The sequence below is a fragment of the Salvelinus fontinalis genome, chromosome 3 (genome assembly GCF_029448725.1).
Source record: "Salvelinus fontinalis isolate EN_2023a chromosome 3, ASM2944872v1, whole genome shotgun sequence".
Lineage (NCBI taxonomy): Eukaryota > Metazoa > Chordata > Actinopteri > Salmoniformes > Salmonidae > Salvelinus > Salvelinus fontinalis.
In genome coordinates, this window is record NC_074667.1 from 40677394 (window position 1) to 40702821 (window position 25428).

At 41.3% G+C, this 25428-nt stretch overlaps 1 pseudogene; it reads left to right on the plus strand.

The window, feature by feature from the left end:
- Positions 1-11777: 11777 nt before the first annotated feature.
- Positions 11778-24171, plus strand: LOC129848109 (protein OS-9-like; annotated as a pseudogene).
- The last annotated feature ends 1257 nt before the right edge of the window (positions 24172-25428 follow it).

Genomic DNA, 25428 nt, shown 5'->3' on the forward strand with positions numbered 1-25428 from the left:
TCTCACTGTCAACTGCGTTTATTTTCAGCAACTTAACATGTGTAAATATTTGTATGAACTTAACTTCTTATGGCTGCAGGGGCAGTATTGAGTAGCTTAGCATAGTAAACGGCCTGCTCCTCAGTCATAGTTGCTAATATATGCATATTATTATTAGTATTGGATAGAAAACACTCTGAAGTTTCTAAAACTGTTTGAATTATGTCTGTGGCCATAACCGAACTCATGTGGCAGGCAAAAACCTGAGAAGAAATCCAACCAGGAAGTGAGAAATCTGAAGTTGGTCGATTTTCAACTCATCGCCTATTGAAAACACAGTAGGATATTGATCTGTTTGCACTTCCTACGACTTCCACTAGATGTCAACAGTCTGTAGAACCTTGAATGAAGCTTCTACTGTGATGTGGGGCTGAATGAGAGGGGAATGAGTCAGTAGTCTGGCAGAGATCCAGGTCCTGGTCATGCGCATTCCACATGATATCGACTTGCGTTCCATTACTTCTATAGACACAGAGGAATTCTCCGGTTGGAACGTTATTGAATATTTATGATAACAACATCCTAAAGATTGATTCTATACTTAGTTTGACAAGTTTCTTCGACCTGTAATATAACTTTTTGAAGTTTTCGTCTGACGTTCGACTGGACCTGCATGAGCGTTTGGATTTGTGTACTAAACGCGCTAACAAAAGTGGCTACTTGGACATAAATGATGGACATTACCGAACAAAACAAACATTTCTTGTGGGAGTCCTGGGAGTGCATTCCGACGAAGATCAGCAAAGGTAAGTGAAGATTTATAATGCTTTTTATGAGTTTTGTTGACTGCACAATTTGGCGGGTAACTGTATGGCTTCCTTTTGTGGCTGAACGCTGTTCTCAGGTTATTGAGTATTGTGCTTTTGCCGTAAAGATGTTTGAAATCTGACACAGTGGTTGCATTAAGAACAAGTGTATCTTTTAATTCTATGTAAAACATGTATCTTTCATCAAAGTTTATGATGAGTATTTATGTTATTTGACATGGCTCTCTGCAATTTCTCCGGATATTTTGGAGGCATTTCTGAACATGGCGCCAATGTAAACTGAGGTTTTTGGATATAAATATGAACTTAATCGAACAAAACATATATGTATTGTGTAACATGAAGTCCTATGAGTGTCATCTGATGAAGATCATCAAAGGTTAGTGATTAATTTTATCTCTATTTCTGCTTTTTGTGACTCCTGTCTTTGGCTGGAAAAATAGCTGTGTTTCTCTGTGATTATGCGGTGACCTAACATAATCATGTGTGGTGCTTTCGCTGTAAAGCCTATTTGAAATCGGACACTTTGGTGGGATTAACAACAAGATTACCTTTAAAATAGTATAAGATACTTGTATGTTTGAGGAATTTTAATTATGAGATTTCTGTTGTTTGAATTTGGCGCCCTGCACTTTCACTGGCTGTTGTCATATCATCCCTTTAACGGGATTGCAGCCATAAGAAGTGTTAAGATTCAACAACTGAGACATAAACTGAACAAGTTCCACAGACATGTGGCTAACAGAAATGGAATAATGTGTCACTGGATAAAGGGGGGGGGGGGGGGGGGGGCAAAATCAAAGTAACAGTCAGTATCTGGTATGGCCACCAGCTGCATTAAATACTGCAGTGCATCTCCTCCTCATGGACTGCACCAGATTTGCCAGTTCTTGCTGTGAGATGTTACCCCACTCTTCCACCAAGGCACCTGCAAGTTCCCAGACATTTCTGGGGGGAATGGCCCTAGCCCTCACCATCTGATCCAACTGTTCCCAGAAGTGCTCAATGGGATTGAGATCCGGGCTCTTCGCTGGCCATGGCAGAACACTGACATTCCTGTCTTGCAGAAAATCACGCACAGAACGAGCAGTATGGCTGGTAGCATTGTCGTGCTGAAGGGTCATGTCAGGATGAGCCTGCAGGAAGGGTACCACATGAGGGAGGATGATGTCTTCCCTGTAAGGCACAGCGTTGAGATTGCCTGCAATGACAACAAGCTCAGTCCGATGATGCTGTGACACACCGCCCCAGACCATGATGGACCCTCCACCTCCAAATCGATCCCGGTCCAGAGTACAGGCCTTGGTGTAACGCTCATTCCTTCGACGATAAACGCAAATCCGACCATCAACCCTGGTGAGACAAAACCACGACTCGTCAGCGAAGGGCACTTTTTGCCAGTCCTGTCTGGTCCAGTGACGGTGGGTTTGTCCCCATAGACGACGTTGTTGCCAGTGATGTCTGGTGAGGACCTGCCTTACAACAGGCCTACAAGCCCTCAGTTCAGCCTCTCTCAGCCTATTGCGGACAGTCTGAGCACTGATGGAGGGATTGTGCGTTCCTGGTGTAACTCGGGCAGTTGTTGTTGCCAACCTGTACCTGTCCCGCAAGTGTGATGTTCAGATGTACTGACCCTGTGCAGGCGTTGATACACATGGTTTGCCACTGCGAGGACGATCGTCTGTCCATCCTGTCTCCCTGTAGCGCTGTCTTAGGCGTCTCACTGTACGACATTGCAATTTATTGCCCTGGCCACATCTGCAGTCCTCATGCCTCTATGCAGCATGCCTAAGGCACATTCACGCAGATGAGCAGGGACCCTGGGCATCTTTCTTTTGGAGTCAGTAGAAAGGCCTCTTTAGTGTCCTAAGTTTTCATAACTGTGACCTTAATTGCCAACCGTCTGTAAGCTGTTACTGTCTTAACGACCGTTCCACAGGTGCATGTTCATAATTGCTTTTATGGATCATTGAACAAGCATGTGAAACAGTGTTTAAACCCTTTACAATGAAGATCTGTGAAGTTATTTGGATTTTTACAAATTGTCTTTGAAAGACAGGGTTCTGAAAAAGGGACGTTTCTTTTTTTGCTGAGTTTAGCAACAGTAACTTATCTATTATTCCTACAGGAAAACAAATTAATCTTAAATCTTCTTCAGGCTAGGGTATATGTCTACCGACGTGAGTGCTACGAGGCGGTAGTCATTCAGGAAGGTTACCTTGGATTTCTTGGGCACAGGGACTATGGTGGTCTGCTTTAAACATGTAGGTATTACAGACTCGGTCAGGGAGAGGTTGCAAATGTCAGTGAAGACACTTGCCAGTTGGTCCGTGCATGCTCTGAGTACACATCCTGGTAATTCATCTGGCCCCGCGGCCTTGTGAATGTTTACCTGTCTAAAGGGCTTGCTCACATCGGCTACGGAGAGCGTGATCACACAGTTGTCTGGAACAGCTGGTGCTCTCTTTCATGCTTCAGTGTTGCTTGCCTCGAAGCATAAAAAGGCATTTAGCTCGTCTGGTAGGCTCGCGTCACTGGGCAACTCGCAGCTGGGTTTCCCAATTATGGTAACAAACTCTAAAAATTCACTTGAATTTAGTTTACCAGAGACAAATCTCCAGGCATTCAACTGTGCTGATGGACTCCCAGTAGATGGTATCCATCCTGGCAATCCAACCATCTGGAGCAGTTGATCAAACTGACTTCAGTCCAGACGAAAGTAGCCTTGGAATTCCTCTCCAAACAGTCAAAACTCTTGAATGAGACGGTGGAACTCTCGTGCCTGCTTTCGGGACTTCAACCATCCCTGGACCCACATAGACCTGCGCTTTTGGCGGGGCTGGTCCCAGTCCAACAATGCGATCATGACCACCTTTCTCAACGTTGGTCTCATTGATAAGAGCCCACTATCTACTATCTTGACTATTTATTATTGTAATTCTCTCCAAACCTATGCATTTCTAAGGGAAATTATATTATAAGCTGTCACAATAAATGTGTAGATGTCATGGAATAAATCATATTTATGCTACTCGGCAAATTAATTAATTAAAAACTCAAAGAAATTCGTCAGTAAAGATTTTTTTTATTATGTAATTCAAAACAAAAAAATACTGTATACACTACCGGTCAAAAGTTTTAGAACACCTACGGGTCTTTCTTTATTTTTACTATTTTCTACAAGGCATTATAGAATAGCTTCAATATGCTGGATTAATGTAGTTAGATTTTATTTGCCACTGTCACGGCTGGCATACAGTATTAGTCAACAATTTGGACACACCTACTCATTCAAGGGTTTTTCTTTATTTTTACTATTTTCTACATTGTAGAATAATAGTGAAGACATCACAACTATTAAATAACACATATGGAATTATGTAGTAACCAAAAAAGTGTAAAAGAAATCAAACTATATTTGAGATTCTTCAAATAGCCACCCTTTGCCTTGATGACAGCTTTGCACACTCTTGGCATTCTCTCAACCAGCTTCACCTGGAATGCTTTTCCAACAGTCTTGAAGGAGTTTCCACATATGCTGAACACTAGCTGCTTTTCCTGTAGACCTCCACAAGTCTGTTTCATCCTTGGGAGCAATTTCCAAATGCCTGAAGGTACCACGTTCATCTGTACAAACAATAGTACGCAAGTATAAACACCATGGGACCACACAGCCGTCATACCGCTCAGGAAGGAGAAGCGTTCTGTCTCCTAGAGATGAAGGTACTTTGGTGCAAAAAGTGCAAATCAATCCCAGAACAACAGCAAAGGACCTTGTGAAGATGCTGGAGGAAACGGGTACAAAAGTATCTATATCCACAGTAAAACGAGTCCTATATCGACATAACCTGAAAGGCCGCTCAGCAAGGAAGTAGCTACTGCTCCAAAACCGGCATAAAAAAGGCCAGACTACGTTTTGCAACTGTATATGCTGCAACATCTCAAAATATCAGTCAGGAAGTTAAATCTTGGTCCAAATGGGTCTTCCAAATGGACAATGACCCCAAGCAAAGTTGTGGCAAAATGGCTTAAGGACAACAAAGTCAAGGTATTAGAGTGGTCATCACAAAGCCCTGACCTCAATCCTACAAAACATGTGTGGGCAGAACTGAAAAAGTGTGTGTGAGCAAGGAGGCCTACAAACCTGACTCAGTTACACCAGCTCTGTCAGGAGGAATGTTTGGTTTGACACAAGTTAAACAATTTAAAGGCAATGCTACCAAATACGAATTGAGTGTATGTAAACTTCTGACCCACTGGGAATGTGATGAAATAAATAAAAGCTCAAATAAATCTCTACTATTATTCTGACATTTCACATTTTTTAAATAAAGTGGTGATCCTAACTAACCCAAGACAGCGAAATTTTACTAGGATTAAATGTCAGGAATTGTGAAATACTGAGTTTAAATGTATTTGGCTAAGGTGTATGTAAACTTCTGACTTCAACTATATATGTACATATTCTTATTCCATCCCTTTACTTAGATTGGTGTGCATGAGGTAGTTATGGAATTGTTAGATTACTTGTTAGATATTACTGCACTGTCGGAACTAGAAGCACAAGCATTTTGCTACACTCGCATTAACATCTGCTAACCATGTGTATGTAACCAATAAAATTTGATTTGATTTGAGGAAGCCAACCCACCTTCCTACATTTGGCTGTTTGATTCTGTATAGCCCATCATCTCTTTACAGGTAGCCATACTGTTCTTGCGCTAGCCTGTAAATGTTTTTTCAGAACCTTGGAATATGGAGAGGAGTCCCATGATGCCATATTCTCATTCAATATGCACAGCACCTCTTTTGCATCAGTGATTTGAGACCATGTTTGCCCTAACAGTGGCCTACATTTCACTATAGCCTACACATCATACAGCGTTGCACCACAGGCCTACTATTAGCCTATTTAGCCCTATTTTAAGCATCTGTTCTTATAAATCACCATGCTTGAATAATTAGCTCCACTAAGTAAATAAAATGCATCTGATCTTCCTCTTCTCTCTCTCAAAAGCACACAATGAAAATGGACTGGACTGCTATAAACTCCAGCAGTCCAGAAATGGAGCTGAACACTTCTGACACACCTAATTTCCTGTTACGGGAATTTTCAATCACAATGATAATAACTAACATTCAATCGTTTTGACCAATCCTCGAGGTTTGTAAGACCATGGGTTTAATAATAATTAGGCAAAGACTCAGCTTATGCAAAAGGTTAGTACAGTTTATTCACGAGAACGTTCTGAAGTCAAGAATGCAAACAGTCTTTATAACACACACAAACAAGCTCAAAGCTTAAGCTACGCCTTGTTCAGACAGTCGGTGTTTTTCCACTACACAGATACATTGTTTCTTTAATCTACAACATGTTTAACAATTTTCTGCAAGCCTAACAGTTTCTCCCCTCCACGGGTGGAGACAGGATGTCCTGTAAGGAACACAGTAGTACAGCTTGTCTGTCGATAGCTCATTTGATCATTCGTTTCACACTTGCATCCTGCTTACATACTAAAAAGGAACAGAAGGTCCTTGTTCTAATTCTGACTGTTACGTCCGTCGTTAGATGAATGAGACTAAAGCTCAGCGTGGAAAGTGCTCATGATTTTTAATACTGAACTCCGACCAAACAAAAATGTAACGATCTGCAGGGCTAGACCGCAACTATGCAAAAACAAGATCCCACAACCTAAGGTGGGAAAAAAGGCTGCCTAAGTATGATCCCCAATCAGAGACAACGATAGACAGCTGCCTCTGATTGGGAACCATACCCGGCCAACAAAGAAATAGATAAACTAGAATGCCCACCCAAATCACACCCCGACCTAACCAAAAGATAAATAAAAATGCTCTCTAAGGTCAGGGCGTGACACTGACAAAACTACACACATCAGATTATAGTTTTATGATTCTAATAAATTTCATACAATTATATGGTTTCAGGGTGGAATATTTTAATCATTACCCTTAAGCATATATATCCCTTATCATTTCCATCCCCTATAACCAGAACTAGGCAGCTAAGCAAAGCAGAACAACCACTCCACCTCTGAGTAGACATTATGCAAAACACACACTGCTCTCAGGGGTTGTCCTTGCTGTCATGGTGAAAAGCATTGGTAATTGGATGTGTCTAAGTTAGCAAAATAATTAGTTCTTTGTATGCCATTTTAATATTTGAGAATTAACCAATGATATTAGGCCACTCTTGGCCATGATTACAGATACCTGTGTGTCTTTTGACACTATATAAACAAGTCATCCTGCAGTGTTTGATTATACCCTGATGAAGACAGCTTTGCTGTCGAAACGTTGGATATTACATTTTTGCATCCGAGCTCCTAGAGTGTGCGGCTCTCCTTTATTTTCAAGCAAAACAATTAGTACCTGATCCAGGTGAGGTGCATGAACCTTGAGTGCACTGAAACCATTAACTGTCTTGAGTAAAATGTACATCCCTCACCCTTATGGAAACAGAGTTGCTTTGGTTAGGCCTACAAGCATTTGGTTATATGTAAAGAGAGTAGGTTGAACCAACTTGGAGTCAGGGGTCGACGTACAGGGCAGAAAAACAGGGCAGAAAAAAAGATGAAGTGTCACGCCCTGGCCTTAGTATTCTTTGTTTTCTTTATGTTTTTTAGTTAGGTCAGGGTGTGACATGGGGAATGTATGTGTTTTTGTAGTGTCTAGGGGTGTTGTATGTGTATGGGGCAGTGTCTAGTGTAGTTGTCTAGTTATGTCTATGGCTGCCTAGATTGGTTCTCAATTAGAGGCAGCTGTGGTTCATTGTCTCTGATTGAGAGCCATATTTAAGGCAGTCATAGGCATTGGGGTTTTGTGGGTAATTGTCTATGTTGAACGTTTGTTGCTTGTCATTGCACTTACGGCATTTTAGCTTCACGTTTGTTGTTTTGTTTAGTTTGTATTCAGTGTTCGTTTCGTGTTTTTCCTTTCTCTAAATAAAAGAGAATGTATTTTGCACACGCTGCGCCTTGGTCCTCTCTCTCACCCATAGACGATCGTGACATGAAGGTAGAAACATAGTGATTTTATAAGCATTAAATTTAATTATGAAAAGAAATATGTTGCAGTTCTTAGGGATAATACATTACTGTAGATAATGGATCCCATACTATGCAACATATATACAATTATTGATGAGACTGAGTTAAGATTAACCCAGGTTATTGTTAGATAAAATACAGTGGACTCCCGAAAGAGAGATTTCATTAGTACAGAAAACATATGCTATGTTTAGCAGTGTTTTGGCCTTATCTAATCATTTGAAGGTTTGTCTTTAAATAGTAGAAAGATGACAAGAATATATGGCATCTGTTGTGACCCAGGATTCATTGAGAGTAGCGGGTTAATTAAGTTGAACTATATCATTATTTTATAGGTTACTACATAGAAATGTTGAGTTCTATAAAATTCATTACAGGGAGACAGTCAGTCAATATTTGGAAACAGAAACCATATCTGGTACTGACAGTATTAGCTGCGGCAACAGGAAGCAGATGCGGAAGAGCTAAAGGCCGGTTTTAACCTGTTTTGGCTGCAGAGGCAGTATTGAGTAGCCAGATAAAAGGTGCCCATTTCAAACGGCCTCGTACTCAATTCTTGCTCGTACAATATGCATATTATTATTACTATTGGATAGGAAACACTCTCTAGTTTCTAAAACCGTTTGAATTATATCTGTGAGTAAAACAGAACTCATTTGGCACAAACTTCCTGACTAGGAAGTGGAAAGTCTGAAATCGAGGCTCTGTTCTACTTCCTGCCTATAAATGGGCATGATACGTATTAGTATACATGCACTTCATACACCTTCCCCTGGATGTCAAGAGGCGGCGAGAGAAGAAATTTAGTGTTTATCTTGGTCTGAAGTGGAATACAAGCTCTTTGTATCTATTTGGTCAGAATATGTGTGTCAGAAAAAGTGTCAGAAAAATATCCGGACCTTGTGGGAAAAAGTAGCTACGATAGCACAATGTATAATCACTGATTTCAGCTCTAAATATGCACATTTTCGAACAAAACACAAGTGTATGTATAACCTGATGTTATAGGACTGTCATCTGATGAAGAATATCAAGGTAAGTCAAAAATTATATATATTTTACTGGTTTGTTACGATCGCTAACCTTTGCTACTGGGAAATGGCTTGTGTTTCTGGCTATTGTGGTAAGCTAATATAACGCTATATTGTGTTTTCGCTGTAAAACACTTAATAAATCGTAAATATTGGCTGGAATCACAAGATGCCTGTCTTTCATTTGCTGTACACTATGTATTTTTCAGAAATGTTTTATGATGAGTAATTAGGTATTTGACGTTGGTGTCTGTAATTATTATGGCTGCTTTCGGTGCAATTTTTGATTGTAGCTGCAATGTAAACTATGATTTATACCTGAAATATGCAAATTTTTCGAACAAAACAGATTTATTGTATAACATGTTATTAAAAGACTGTCATCTGATGAAGTTGTTTGTTGGTTAGTTTGGTTGGTTCTTGGTTAGTTAGGTTGGCTTTGTGCATTCTACCTGGGCTGTGAAAAATGTCTGTCCTTTTTGTATTTGGTGGTGAGCTAACATAAATATACGTGCTGTTTTCGCTGTAAAACATTTTAAAAATCGGACATGTTGGCTGGATTCACAAGATGTGTACCTTTCATTTGCTGTATTGGACTTGTTAATGTGTGAAAGTTGAATATTTCTAAAAAATAGATTTTGAATTTCGCGCCCTGCACTTGAAGTGGCTGTTGTCATATTGATCCCGACTTAGGGCTTGCAGCCAGAAGAAGTTTTAAACCACAGCCATTAAAGCAGCAGTTAAGAGGAAGTTAAACATAGACATAACTACATTGAAAGAGCTGAGACAGATAGTGACCCATGTGCAAATTTATTAGGTCAGTTAGACACTGACACAGGAGTAGGGGAATGGGACTTTAAATGGAAGCAAATAATGCAAAGAGAGGCTAACCTAGAAAAGGCTAGTCAAAGAAAAAAGACAGCCACAGTGCAAAGAGTGGACACCTCAGGGTACAATTTCCAGATGGACATCAAAATGATATGAAAATAATAAACCACTTAGGGATAAATATGTTACAGGGAGAAGAAAATCTCCTCAGCTTATCGAACGCTAAACAATTACAAGCAAGGGGAGTCATAAATATGAACCATTTTAAACCTGTAAATGTTCCAGACCAAATAGAGAGAGTCAGAACAGAGACGGACTTAACAGAGAAAAATATATTAATCAAATAATAGAAAAGCTAGGTAAGATAAAAATACAGCAGTTTAAAAATGATTGTGGAACCCTGGGACCAGAGTTCGCACACAAAATAATTGGAGGAATACATAAGCCAGTGAAGCAATGCAAAATAGACAGACACAAAAGAGGCCTTAATCAGCTTGGCAGAGCTGGAACAACAAGAAAAGATTGAAAAGATAACCAACCCAGTTACTAATACACCTATGCAATGGGTACCTAAACCAGATAAAACAGTAAGACTGGTGTTTAATTTTAAGGCCCTAAACAGACTTACCACCAGCCACTAGGGGTCATACATAGACCCTAACATGGCACTAACAGAAATGAAAATTGGCAAGTATAAAACATGCCTAGACCTGGCAAATCATTCTATGCTGTACCTTTGGTGGAAGAAAGTAAAGCCAGGATGGCCTTTACACCAGACAGGCCTCAGTCCTACCAATTCTGCTCTATCCCACATAGATATTTAAATAGCCCAAATATCTTCACAGAAGCCAGGGGAAAAATCCTGGAAGGAGTGGAATGTGAAATATACATAGATAATGCATATATCACTAAACATGACCAAAAGTCAAATAGGAAAAAAGGAAGTGAGCTTCCTAGGATTTACTATAGGGGACCAAATCTCAGCAAGTAAATCCTATGTGGCCAAAATCCTAGAATTGGCCAAACCAACCACAGTTAACCAATTGCAAAAGGCATTAGGAAAATTGGGCTACATTAGGAACCATTTCCCAGGTCATAGCAGGGTAGCCAAACACTGCTACCAGGGCATAACCCGGAGAGAGGATCAAAAAGGTCTCAGCCTTAGACAGTTCAGTAAAGAACTATTGGTGTGGACCCCTAAAATGGACAGAGCATAGAAAAAAACTTCAAGAAATGGCCTCCATGGCTAAAGAAAATGAACCTAGAGATCCCTCAAAGGGATTATGGATATTATTGGACATAGCGGGAGATGAGCTGGACAGGGACGGGAACCTATTGGTATCCAATGAAGGATCCAGGAGAACCATTAAATGGTTCAGTAAACCTCTTAAAGGGCCAATTCAGAAATATGACACGGATGGAGCAAAAATGGCACTGTTAGAAATATATTGGAATAAAATAATGGCCCTGGCCCACGGTCAGGACATTACCATAAAAGATAACCAACTTAACAAAATGTGGGCACAGAACTTAACCAAAAAAATGAGGGAAGTAACCACTACTAGTTGGGACGAATGGCGAAATGTAGTAACCACTAAAGGTGTTCGGTTTGTATCAGACCAAGAAACAGAAGAAGGGCTTCCGTAAACACTAAAAGGCAATTCTCCGAATTAAGGGCAGGAATAAACAACCCAGGTCAGTCCGGCAGACCTGTGAATCATCTGTTGGCCGGATGATATAAGAACTCGAGTGATACGACTTGTGTTACTCTTGACGGGGGACCCGGTAAGATCTACTCAAAATCCCCATACCACGACAACTCATAGGACTTCATGTTACACAATACATGTATGCTTTGTTCGGTGAAGTTCATATTTATATCAAAAAATCTCAGTATACATTGGCGCGTTATGTTCAGTAGTTCCAAATACATCCGGTGATTTTGCAGAGACACATCAATTTCCAGAAACACTCATAATAAACGTTGATCAAAAAGCAAGTGTTATACATGGAATTTTAGATCCCCTTCTCCTTAATGCAACCGCTGTCAGATTTCAAAAAAGCTTTACGGAAAAAGCAAACCATGCAATAATCTGAAGTCGGCGCTCAGAGCCCAATCAAGACAAAAATATATCCGCCATATTGTGCAGTCAACAGAAGTCAGAAATAACATTATAAATATTCACTTACCTTTGATCTTCATCAGAATGCCCTCCCAGGAATCCCAGTTCCACAATAAATGTTTGATTTGTTCGGTAATGTCCATCATTTATGTCCAAATAGCTACTTTTGTTAGCGCGTTTGGTAAACAAATCCAAAGTCACAAAGCGCATTCACTAAAAGCAGACGAAATGTCAAAGTTCCGTTAGTCAGTAACATCTCAAACGATGTATTGAATCAATCTTTAGGATGTTTTTAACATAAATCTTCAATAATGTTCCAACCGGAGAATTCCTTTGTCTTCAGAAGTGCGATGGAACAGAGCTCGCTCTCACATGAACGTGCATGGTCAGCGCATGTTCAGGTCATGGTAGACCTTACTCAATCCCCTCTCATTCGGCCCCACTTCACAGAAGAAGCATCAGACAAGGTTCTAAAGACTGTTGACATCTAGTGGAATCCTTAGGAAGTGTAAAATGACCCATATCCCACTGTGTATTCGATAGGCGATGAGTTGAAAAACTACAAACCTCAGATTTCCCACTTCCTGGTTGGATTTCTTCTCAGGTTTTTGCCTGCCATATGAGGTCTGTTATACTCACAGACATCATTCAAACAGTTTTAGAATCTTCAAAGTGTTCTCTATCCAAATATACTAATAATATGCATATATTAGCAACTGGGACGGAGGAGCAGGCAGTTTACTCTGGGCACCTCTGGGCACCTTTTCATCCAAGGTACTCAATACTGCCCCGCAGCCATAAGAAGTTAAGTGATAGTTGAGTTCACAACATAGGGATACAAATTCTCGTGACAACTTGGTCCTTCTAGCCGGATCTCAATACCTGCCTCTGTCGTCCCAAGGAACTGCTGAAAACCGTGCACGGGCGGATCCAGGATCCGTAAGACAAAGACCTGACCTCTGAATTGAGGGTTTATTTCAGGCCAGTGGTGAACTGGTACACGACAGAGGTGGTGACGAGATCCAACCTACATTCTTTTCCCAGTCTACGAGATGCTCAGTAAATCTTTATTCGTGAATTTGGGGAATTGACGCTTGGGCTACATTCAGAAATATATTTCATTGTTTTTGTGTAGTTTAAGTGTTGATTTAATTCCCACTGGGTATTCTTACCTGGTGACCTATTTTTAGAATTTTGTGTAGAGATCCCTGATAAAGGTAGTATTCTAGGCAATTGGAAAATAGTAATTGGGTGTAGAGCCACCTAGGCAGCAGGAGAAGGGGGTCTAGCATACTAAGATCTAATAGTCAATTGATCTGGAGTATATTAGCAGAAAGGTGAGAGTCAGATCTACGCACATCTAGGTCTGATCATCCAACGAAGAAGGGAAACGTAATATAGCGGAGTGAGATACGAGATATTAACGTCAAAAGAACAAGCAACAACAGAAAAACTTTGGTTGTAAAGTCGTCTCAAATAAAACTGAAGGACCTCGGCGTTACTCTGGACCCTGATCTCTCTTTTGACGAACATATCAAGACTGTTCAAGGACAGCTTTTTTCCATCTACGTAACATTGCAAAAAGCAAAAATTTTCTGTCCAAAAATGACGCAGAAAAATGTATCCATGCTTTTGTTACTTCTTGGTTAGACTACTGCAATGCTCTACTTTCCGGCTACCCGGATAAAGTACTAAATAAACTTCAGTTAGTGCTAAATACGGCTGCTAGAATCCTGTGAGCAAAGAGCAAACAGGTTGAGTCAGAGCATCTGACCGTAACTATCGGGGTAGTTCTAGACAAACATGAAGGAGGCCTTAAGGGGAAGGGACCTAAGAGAGAAGGGAAAATGGACAGGATCAGATGATACAAAATGTTTCAATTGGAAATGAGAGAGGACATTTCGCCCAGGAGTGTAAGGCTCCCTGCAAACATTGTGACCGAGTAGGACCCAACCACCGAAATTGTAATTCAACTAAGGGGAAGGTCAGGCGCGACAATCGGGAGAGAAGGAGAGAGGCAGGGACAACGAGAGCGAGATTAATGAGAATCCTCGCTGAGGAAACACTTGGACCTTTAGATTAGGGCTATTTTCTGGGAATTGTCTCGGTGCCGGAGTTTACGACTACAGAGAATTATAGTCGTAAATTATAATAATAGGATTATTTGCGCCTCCATCTTTTCAATAGTGCTGTTGGTCCAGGGGTTCTTGCCTACAACGCGGGAGACTCGGGTTCGTATCTCAGCCTATGCACCGATAGACTAAAAATCATTATGATTGTAATTCAACTATTTATAGGTTTTGCCTGGAAACAGTGTTAGTGTTTGGGAGCAGTTTAAGATATAAACTGAATGTTTCAATAGCTTGTTTTTTTTGCATTGTTGTTTTTTCTTTTTCTCATGAGTTCATTTTCTGGGGGTGGGAAATGGAATCAATTTTATTTGTTCTTTCCCCCCCCCTTTTTTTCTTGGGGGGGGGGGGGGTCTTGGATGGTTGAGGAACTGTGGGGGGGGGGGGGGGGGGGGGGTCTGGTCGTTGACTCCTCCTCTGTCCGCTCATCCACTGTCCCCTCATCACCGGTCAAAATCTCATCAAGAGTCTTCAGCTCCTCTGATATCTGCTCCACTTTACGTTTCGTGTCCGCTGAACATGAGAGCGGAGGGTCCCCGTTTTTTGGGGGGACCTTGTCGGGGATCTGTCGACGTGCCCTTGAGCAGGGCGTTGACCTGGATGCTTCTGTGTGTCGCTCCGAATGGGAGTCTGTTGGATGACTGGTGTGGTGTAATTGTTGAGCAGCTTCACTACAAGTATATTGTATGTTTTGGATATTCAATAAAAAAATATATTTAAAAAATCCATATTAATACCCATGATTTTGGAATGAGATGTTCGACGAGCACGTGTCCACATACTTTTGATCATGTAGTGTAAGAGCTGGCAAATACCATCTTCAGTAAAAAATTATCTCTTTCTCTTTTGAAATTACAGCCTGCCGCACTGCATCAATACCAACGAGTGTGTGTATACCAGTGTAATACACACACTAATAAAGCTCATTTTCTCTATCCTTCCCTCTCCCTCCCAGGCCTCCAAGCAGCACAGGTTGAAGCGCTACCACAGTCAGAGCTACGTCAACGGCTCCAAATGTGACCTGAATGGGAGCCCCAGGGAGACTGAAGTCAGGGTGAGAGACTGTGATGGTTTCTTAAGATTGCAATAACAACCTGAACAACCTGTTTTGTATTAAATAAATATTGAATAAATATGTAAAACTGCAAACACATTAGATATGACTGGTGTGACTCCTTGACAATCTGTGACCCCTGATCTTCTGTGCTCTGTGTTTTTCAGTCCCAGATGTCCTGGGGTCAGACACAGAAGGTTCAATGCCCATTTGTTTCATCAAAGTACTTATGTTTTCTGGTGTGTGTTGGTCTGATAGTAGACACCACAGCTTACTTGCAGGATTTTACAATGAAAGCATCATATTAGGAAATAATCCTTCCTCTCTATTAATTTCTGTTGGACCAGATGCAGGTGTCACCTCTGAACATCCAGAGGATTCTGATTTCTGGGAGGGAGTGACAAATCCAGGGGGCACCACAGCAACTGACACCACTTCAGAGCATCAGGTACACACAGTCAGTGATCATAATATCTTTCAACTTTAGTCTTCCACAGGATGGCGCCAACAGATTTCTGTTTTGACAGGCTGGAGAGGATGCCTTTGATAATCAGCTCACAGATAATGAGGTCACAGAGGATGGTAATGTATTATATTGGCATTTAAAAACACTACTCACTACAATATCACATCTGATGCTTTCAAGTGTCATCCTTTTGGTTAATATCTATCAGGTGTTTTTGATTCCTTGCAGCTTTTGGAGATGAAAAAATTCAACTTCAAGGTCATCACAGACCCTGCAGACCTGATGAAATTTGTGCAGCATCTAAAAGAGAGCAACAGAAAGGTTAGTGCCACCTTTATGCTAGGCTATGGAACAGTTACCTCTTTCCCATGGCCGTGGATTCATAATGCAGTGCCATTTTTGTGTATTTAAATTTCAATATGGTTATTTGACTTCCCTTTCAGAAAGCACAAAATGAAGCCAAAAGAGGCACTGAGGAAGGAAAAGGAGAGACGTGGAGCCGAGGATGAAGAAGAGCGTCTCCTGCTGAAGGAGTTTGATGAAGAGATAGCTGGCCTCTCGGTGCCCTCTGCCAACATCGAGGAGATGAAAAAGGAAATGCAAAAGAACTTTGACAACATCATAACTGAGGTGCGGACAGACACTAGAGATGCCAGATAAGTGTACAGGCTGTAAATGGTTCTATGTAGTAGAACAAGTTATTGTCTGGAAGGATTTGTTTAAAGTTATTGAGAGTGCTCAGTCACATTATGGGCCAAACATGTGAGATAGATGGACATCTAAATTAACAGTATTATTTTGTCTCCTTTTCACCTCAGGCCAGCAGGCTAACAACCCAGCCAGGGGCAGCCCCAGCCTGGCCCTGCAACAGCCAGGTAACTGGGCTCTCCAACCAAAGGCTCCAATCACTGGGCCTGGGTCTATGTGTTCATAGTTCAAACATCTACATTCTGTGTATATTAATTTCTTTTTCCATCCCATATTCAGTACCTTTGGAGATTTGAGGTTCAATGCTCAAGGGAGATTAAAACCGCCGTAGGCTATATCAGCATACTGACAGTCCTATATGAAGAGAAAATGCATTATAGAATAGCTTCAATATGCTGGATTCATGTAGTTAGATTTTATTTGCCACTGTCACTGCTGGCATACAGTACTAGTCCAAACTTTGAACACACCTACTCATTCAAGGGTTTTTCTTTATTTTTACTATTTTCTACATTGTAGAATTATAGTGAAGACATCAAAACTATGAAATAACACATATGGAATCATATAGTAACCAAAAAAGTGTTAAACAAATCTAAATTTTATTTTAGATTCTTCAAAGTAGCCACCCTTTACCTTGATGACAGCTTTGCTGTGTTGGGTCATTGTCCTGTTGAAAAACAAATGATTGTCCTGCTAAGTGCAATCCAGATGGGATGGCGTATCGCTGCAGAATGCTGTGGTAGCAATGCTGGTTAAGTTTGCCTTGAATTCTAAATAAATCACAGACAGTGTCACCAGCAAAACACCATCACACCTCCATGCTTCATGGTGGCAACTACACATGTGGAAATCATACGTTAACCTACTCTGCGTCTTACAAAGACACGGCAGTTGGAACAAAACATCTCAAATTTGGACTCATCAGACCAAAGGACAGATTTCCACCGGTCTAATGTCCGTGGCTCGTGTTTCTTGCCCTAGGCAAGTTTCTTCTTATTGGTTTCCATTAATAGTGGTTTCTTTGCAGCGATTCGACCATGATGGCCTTATTCACGCAGTTTCCTATGTCTGTTACTTGAACTCTGTGAAGCATTTATTTGGGCTGCAATTTCTGAGGCTGGTAACTCTAATGAACTTATCCTCTGCAGCAGAGGTAACTCTGGGTCTTTTGTTTCCTGTGGCGGTCCTCATGAGAGCCAGTTTCATCATAGCTCTTGATGTTTTTTTGCGACTGCACTTGAAGAAACTTTAAAAGTTCTTGAAATTTTCCAGATTGACTGACCGTCATGTCTTAAAGTAATGGACTGTCGTTTCTCTTTGCTTATTTGAGCTGTTTTAGCCATAATATGGACTTTGTATTTGACCAAATAGTGCTATCTTCTGTATACATCCCCTACCTTGTCACAACACAACTGATTGTCTCAAACACATTTAGAACTAAAGAAATTCCACAAATTAGGCACACCTGTTAATTGAAATGGACTCCAGGTGACTACATCCTGAAGCTGGTTGAGAGAATGTGAAGAGTGTGCAAAGCTGTCAGGGCAAAGTGTGGCGTAACACTTTTTTGGTTACTACATGATTCCATATGTGTTATTTCATAGTTTTGATGTAGTCACTATTATTCAACAATGTAGAAAATAGTAAAAAAATAAAGAAAAACCCTTGAATGAGTAGGTGTGCCTAAACTTTTGACTGACACTGTACATTTTAAGTTATGACATTGTAGAAAAAAGCCCTTTTCAATTACAAGTCAGTAAGACACTTCTATAAGAGATCCCTTCTACATCCTGCTGCCCTACGTATACTTGTTGGGAGGTGACCTCTGTTTGTCCCTCTTGTCTCTTCACCCCATACCAAGTGACTGACGACCTTGTTAAAATCAGAGTTACTAAGTATAAGACGAGCGGCAGCCCTGATGGGGAGGTCGAAGTTCAGGAGATGGGCGAAGGCGACCTCCAGTGGTAGCATATTAAGGACATGGTTAAAGAACAGCTAGAGAAGGCGGGACTGAAGGCCGAAGGTAGGAAGGGGAGTACCCAAAAAACACATCGCCTATCTCTCTCTTTTCCGCTTGCTTTCTTTAGCGTATGATCATGCAAATCTCCTCTCATCTAATTTTGGTCGGGTTCCAAAAATATAATGGCAAAACAGAGATACGCATCACATGATCATCTCTTATCTATTGAAATTCACTTTTAAAATTCCCTTCCACAGATCACTATTGGGGTGTTGCAAAGATAGTGTGAACATGTTATCTGAGGAAGCTTCTGGGTGTGCTTGCGATAATTACATTTCACAATAGGATGAGGCCTCACAGCATGAAAGATTTGTGTAAAAGTGGTGTACAGTTGTGGCCAAAAGTTTTGAAAATGACACAAATATTAATTTTCACAAAGTCTGCTGCCTCAGTTTGTGTGATGGCAATTTGCATATACTCCAGAATGTTATGAAGAGTGATCAGATTAATTGCAAAGTCCCTCTTTGCCATGCAAATGAACTGAATCACAAAAAACATTTCCACTGCATTTCAGCCCTGCCACAAAAGGACTAGCTGTCACGATCGTGTGGAGGATTGACGGACCAAAACGCAGCAGTAGGAAAATAAGCCATATTCCTTTTAATGAATACGAAAGCAAAACGAAACAAAAACACTTACACACTAAACAAAACAAGAAAACGATCGTGAAGCTAAAGAACGAAGTGCACACACAGGCTACAAACGAATAACATAGACAATTACCCACATCACATGAAAGCCTATGGCTACCCTAAATATGGCTCCCAATCAGAGACAACAGAAATCAGCTGTCTCTAATTGGGAACTCATTCAGGCAACCATAGACTCTCTTAGACAACTAAACCAACATAGACAACGCTAGACACATGCACTCAACACAAACCCATACACTACACCCAACACCCCCTTTACCATATAATCACTCAAAACCAACAAAACACAAACATTCCCCATGTCACACCCTGACCTAACTAAAATAATAAAGAAAAACAAAGAATACTAAGGCCAGGGCGTGACACCAGCTGATATCATGTCAGTGATTCTCTCGTTAACACAGGTGTTGACGAGGACAAAGCTGAAGATCACTCTGTCATGCTGATTGAGTTCGAATAACAGACTGGAAGCTTCAAAAGGAGGGTGGTGCTTGGAATCGTTGTTCTTCCTCTGTCAACCATGGTTACCTGCAAGGAAACACGTGCCGTCATCATTGCTTAGCACAAAAAGGGCTTCACAGGCAGGATATTACTGCCAGTAAGATTGCACCTAAATCAACCATTTATTGGATCATCAAGAACTTCAAGGAGAGCGGTTCAATTGTTGTGAAGAAGGCTTCAGTGTGTGTAAAAAAAGTCCAGCAAGCGCCAGGACTGTCTCCTAAAGTTGATTCAGCTGCGGGATCGAGGCACCACCAGTACAGCGATTGCTCAGGAATGGCAGCAGGCAGGTGTGAGTGCATCTGCACGCACAGTGAGGTGAAGACTTTTGAAGGATGGCCTGGTGTCAAGAAGGGTAGCAAAGAAGCCACTTCTCTCCAGGAAAAACATCAGGGACAGACTGATATTCTGCAAAAGGTACAGGGATTGGGCTGCTGAGGACTGGGGTAAAGTCATTTTCTCTGATGAATCCCCTTTCCGATTGTTTGGGGCATCCGGAAAAAAAGCTTGTCCGGAGAAGACAAAGTGAGCGCTACCATCAGTCCTGTATCCTGCCAACAGTAAAGCATCCTGAGACCATTCATGTGTGGGGTTGCTTCTCAGCCAAGGGAGTGGGCTCACTCACAATTTTGCCTAAGAACACAGCCATGAATAAAGAATGGTACCAACACATCCTCCGAGAGCTTCTTCTCCCAACCATCCAGGAACAGTTTGGTGACGAACAATGCCTCTTCCAGCATGATGGAGCACCTTGCCATAAGGCAAAAGTGATAACTAAGTGGCTCAGGGAACAAAACATCGAAATTTTGGGTCCACGACCAGGAAACTCCCCAGACCTTAATCCCATTGAGAACTTGTGGTCAATCCTCAAAGAGGCGGGTGGACAAACAAAACCCCACAAATTCTGACAAACTCCAAGCATTGATTATGCATGAATGGGCTGCCATCAGTCAGGATATGGCCCAGAAGTTAATTGACAGCATGCCAGGGCGGATTGCAGAGGTCTTGGAAAAAGCAGGGTCAACACTGCAAATATTGACTCTTTGTATCAACTTCATGTAATTGTCAATAAAAGCCTTTGACACTTATGAAATGCTTGTAATTATACTTCAGTTTTTCATAGTAACATCTGACAAAAATATCTTAAGACACTGAAGCAGCAAACTTTTTGGAAATTAATATTTGTGTCATTCTCAAAACTTTTGGCCACAACTGTAGATGCAACATTGCCACTGTCTCATCCATTTTCATAATCACCCTTTATTGTGCTTTCCATGTGCAGTTTCTGTTTTCTGTTCTTATTTCTTAAGTGTTTGCTTACTGTATGTGGTATTGTGATCGAATCTTTCCAGTGAGGTTTCTGGCTGATTTTCAAGACCATATGTGTGCACAGTTGCACATTTCAAGCTGCCCATGTGTAATGTATGTTTGTTGTATATTTATACTGTATGTGTATGAGAGGTTAGGCGATGTGGTATCTTTTGCCTGTTTGTATGTATTTGCTTTGTTTGATGTAAGTGAAACAGCTATAAGTATTGTAACTTTATTGTATTTTTTTAAGGTAAAATTGAGGTGAAGATTTTAACACTAAGGACAGCTGAGGATCAGTGGCTGACTGAAGAAGATACTAAGTCATTCAGAGAGCTGCTCATCAACCTCTTGGTAATCACAATGACAAGTATCATAATCCTTTTCAATGCACTACAGATGGGTTGTCTTATTTTTACTGTATAAAAAGTGTTTTTGATACATATACAAAAGTATTTGGCCACCCCTTTAAAATTAGTGGATTCGACTAGTTCAGCCCCACCCGTTGCTGACAGGTGTACAAAATTTAGCACACCGCCATGCAATCTCCATAGACAAACATTGGCAGTAGAATGGCCTTACTAAAGAGCTCAGTGACTTTCAATGTGGCACCGTCATAGGATGCCACCTTTCCAACAAGTCTGTTCGTCACATTTCTGCCCTGCTAGAGCTGCACCGGTCAACTATATGTGCTGTTATTGTGAAGTGGAAACACCTCGGAGCAACAATGGCTCAGCCGCAAAGTGGTAGGCCACACAAGCTCACAGAATGGGACCGCTGACGCGTGTAGCGCGTTAAAATTGCCGTCCTCGATTGCAACACTCACTACCGAATTCCAAACTGACTTTGGAAGCAACGTCAACACAAGAACTGTTCGTCTGGAGCATCATAAAATGGATTTCCATGGCCGAGCAGCCGCAAACAAGCATAAGATCACCATGCACAATGCCAAGTGTCAGCTGGAGTGGTGTAAAGCTCACCGCCATTGGACTCTGGAGCGGTGGAAACACGTTCTCTGGAGTGATGAATCACGATTCACCATCTGGCAGTGCGACAGGCCAATCTGGGTGTGGCGGATCCCAGTAGAACACTACCTGCCCCAATGCATAGTGCCAACTGTAAAGTTTGGTGGTGGAGGAATAATGGTCTGGGGTTGTTTTTCATGGTTTGGGCTAGGACCCTTAGTTCTAGTGAAGGGCAATCTTAACCCTCCAGCATACAATGACATTCTAGACTATTCTGTGCTTCCAACTTTGTGGCAACTGTTTGGGGAAGGCCCTTTCCTGTATCAGCATGACAATGCCACCATGCACAAAGCGAGGTCCATACAGAAATGGTTTGTTGAGATTGGTGTGGGAGAACTTGACTGGCCTACAGAGTCCTGACCTCAACCCCATCGAACACCTTTGGGATGAATTGGAACCCCAACTCTGAGCCAGGCCTAATCGCCAAACATTAGTGCCCGACCTCACTAACGCTATTGTGGCTGAATGGAAGCAAGTCCCCGCACCAATGTTCCAACATCTAGTGGAAAAGCCTTCCCAGAAGAGTGGGGGCTGTTATAGCAGCAAAGGGGGGACCAACTTCATATTAATGCCCATGATTTTGAAATGAGATGTTCGATGAGCAGGGGTCCACATACTTTTGATCATGTAGTGAATATGTTGAAAGATATCTGTAAGGACATTTTCTCCATTAATTGGGTTCAAAGAGTGCTATCTAAACCAAGATAAGCAATTGAAAGAGTTAAGCAGTTCAACATTTTGGAAGAAGTCTAAGTAATATGAGTAAACGTGTGAGCTATTATTTTGATCTTCCCTTGATGTCTCTCAGACAGGGGGAACAGATGAAGTTTACAAGGAGCAAAAGAGACATCATGAGTTGGAAAACAACTACAGACTTGTATGGGGAGAGAGACCAGAAGAGGCCCAGTACACCAGTACTGCACCGGACTCAGACGATGTGGAGTTATGAGCTCTGGGGAGACGTTTACTCGCATCATGGGAACCAAGTACCTGTGGAGGCTAGGAGCGGGAGTGTCCCTCACCCCTGTCAGAACTCTGAACTCACTGCTAAGTCTCAGCTGCCCCTTGGGCCCCACTGGAAGCACCAGTGTCCACAATTACACCTGTTCCCACACATAGAAATGTGTTGTCCATATCAGGCACCCTTATGTGCCTTGCACAAACCAATCCAAATGTCTCAGTTGTGGTGGTGTAATGGTGTCAGGTTTTGTTTTCTCTCCTCAATGTGATGGCTGAAAAGGGGCATTATTTCAATGTCTGTTGCTATGTTGGGTTGAGAGGAGGGTGGGAAAAACACCATGGACTTGGCAATTTGTACCTGTGAAAATGTATCTAAGGCTTGGACTGAATGGGGTTTAACTTGACATTTCTACAGAAGTATGATGCCCTCTCCTTGTGTATCCACACAGCAGTTCTTATAACTATGCCACTGTGTATTTATCTGCTGCTCTACAGTGTGAGGAAATGATCTCCGGGAGTGATGCAATGGAGGAATTCACCTGGTATTTACACTTGGCGTCACAAAATGATACAGTATGTTTGCAAAAGGAGGATTCTGTTCACCAGTTATCTTTTATTGTTTAGAAATTCTACATTTATTTGAAAAGAATGCAGATTCGGAAACCTGAAAAAGAGTGAGAACCACATGCTGTTGTGGTTTAGAGGTTGAACCACAGTTTGAATATTTAAATGAGATCCAGTGTAATTTAGTGAAGCTTATACAACTCTTTAATTGTTCATTGTAGAATTGACATGCTTGATGAAACATTCCTCATATTCCATATACATTTTGTAGCGCTTTAAAAGTTGAGAAATGGTTCTGGAAAGTTGTACATTTTGTCAACTGTCATGAATGTTCAAAACTGTTATTTTATGTTTAAGATTTTTTTGGTTTGATGCCATGTACAGCAAACCCAAAAATACTTAACCTATTTTCATTTGAGAAGTTATTTCTCAGAAATAGTGATTGGAGCTCAGCTGTTCCTGTCAACAAAATGTTTTTGTTTTTTTGGCGCAAAGGTTTCCTCAGTGATAAATACATGCCATTTAGCCGACAATTTTATCCAAAGTGACAGTCAGGCGTGCATACATTTTACATATAGGTAGTCCCGGTGATCAAACCCACAACCCTGGTGTTACAAGCGCCATACTCAAACAACTGAGCTAGAAAAGGCTTAACGTGTGTATATATTGTGAATAATTTTAGCACTTTCAAATCTGTAAATAATTTAGCTTGCACATGTGAGGGGATCATTTTTATATTTAGTTAAGATCATTATGCGCACACTTCCTTGTTGAGGGGTGTTATTGAGTGAAGATGTCAAACAGATTCAATTTTGTTACATTTTAAATTCACCAGATGAACACCCTCCCTAAAAGTCTGAGCTGCATTGTAAAGTCTTTGTATATTCATACCTTGCAAATTTAAAATAAAGACCATTATAAAATACTTGGGCAAGATATGCCACAGTGTTTAATGATGTTTTGAGGAATTCTCTCAGTAGTTTCAAGTGATAGGCCTATATGAAGTTTGAGGAAAAAACTTATTTTTCTGTCAACAACCCTAACACCACCCTCACATTGAAGTCAATCGTTTGTGGAAGCTATCATAAAGAAAATCGACTGCCATAGTGCAGGCAGTGTAGTGAATAGAAAAATGCCATTCGTTCAAGTGAACAAAAATGTTTTGAAGACCATCATGATACCAATAACTGCTTCTAATACACCAGATGTATGTCCTTGAACTGATTATTTGAAAATTGCACACAGAAGTTATGGGGCACAGAAGGATAATTTAGCTCACGAGTGGCGCAGCGGTCTAAGGCACTGCATCTCAGTGCTAGAGGCATCACTACAGACTCTGGTTTGATTCCAGGCTGTATCACATCTGGCTGTGATTGGGAGTCCCATAGGGCGGAGCTCAATTGGCCCAGTGTCGTTAGAGTTTGGTCGGGGTAGGCCATCATTGTAAATAAGAATTTGTTCTTAACTGACTTACCTAGTAAAATAAATACAAAAAGTTGCTAATGGCAGTCTGCAGTTCCCCATTCGGCCTTCAACTTGAGTTATTCAATGAGAGGAGGCAGCACTGAGTTAGCCTGCAACGTTCCCCTGCTCAGACGTTGCATGCATCAACCTATGGTTGCGTGCCACGTCAGCGACTGAATAGATTGCTATAACATATGTGATTAGCTGATACTTAAAATACTTATCTAGGCGTTGTAAGATCTGGTATACGTCAGCAATGCCTGAGCAGAGGATCGTGCCCTGAGTCTTCACATAGTAATGAATGGTGTCACCTGATCGATGGCTTTGTCTGGTCATTGGGCTAGTTCGTTTTGAGTGGAGTTTATACAGAGAGTTGGACTAGTAACCGAAAGGTTGCAAGTTCAAATCCCCGAGCTGACAAGGTGCAAATCTGTAGTTCTGCCCCTGAACAGGCACTTAACCCACTGTTCCTAGGCCGCCATTGAAATAAGAATGTGTTCTTAACTGACTTGCCTAGTTAAATAAAGGCAAAAAAAATAAAAATGTAAGTGTAATCTCCACTCACCCGGGGCATCGGGCCATGGAAAACGAACTTGCCCACTGTTTTTTGCTAGAGCACTAGCACCCGAATAGTGCGCTGGTGCCACCCAATGATTGGTTGTGCCTGCTCCGTGTACATGCAATGATCCAATAGAAACTTAACAGTATTTAAAGGGCG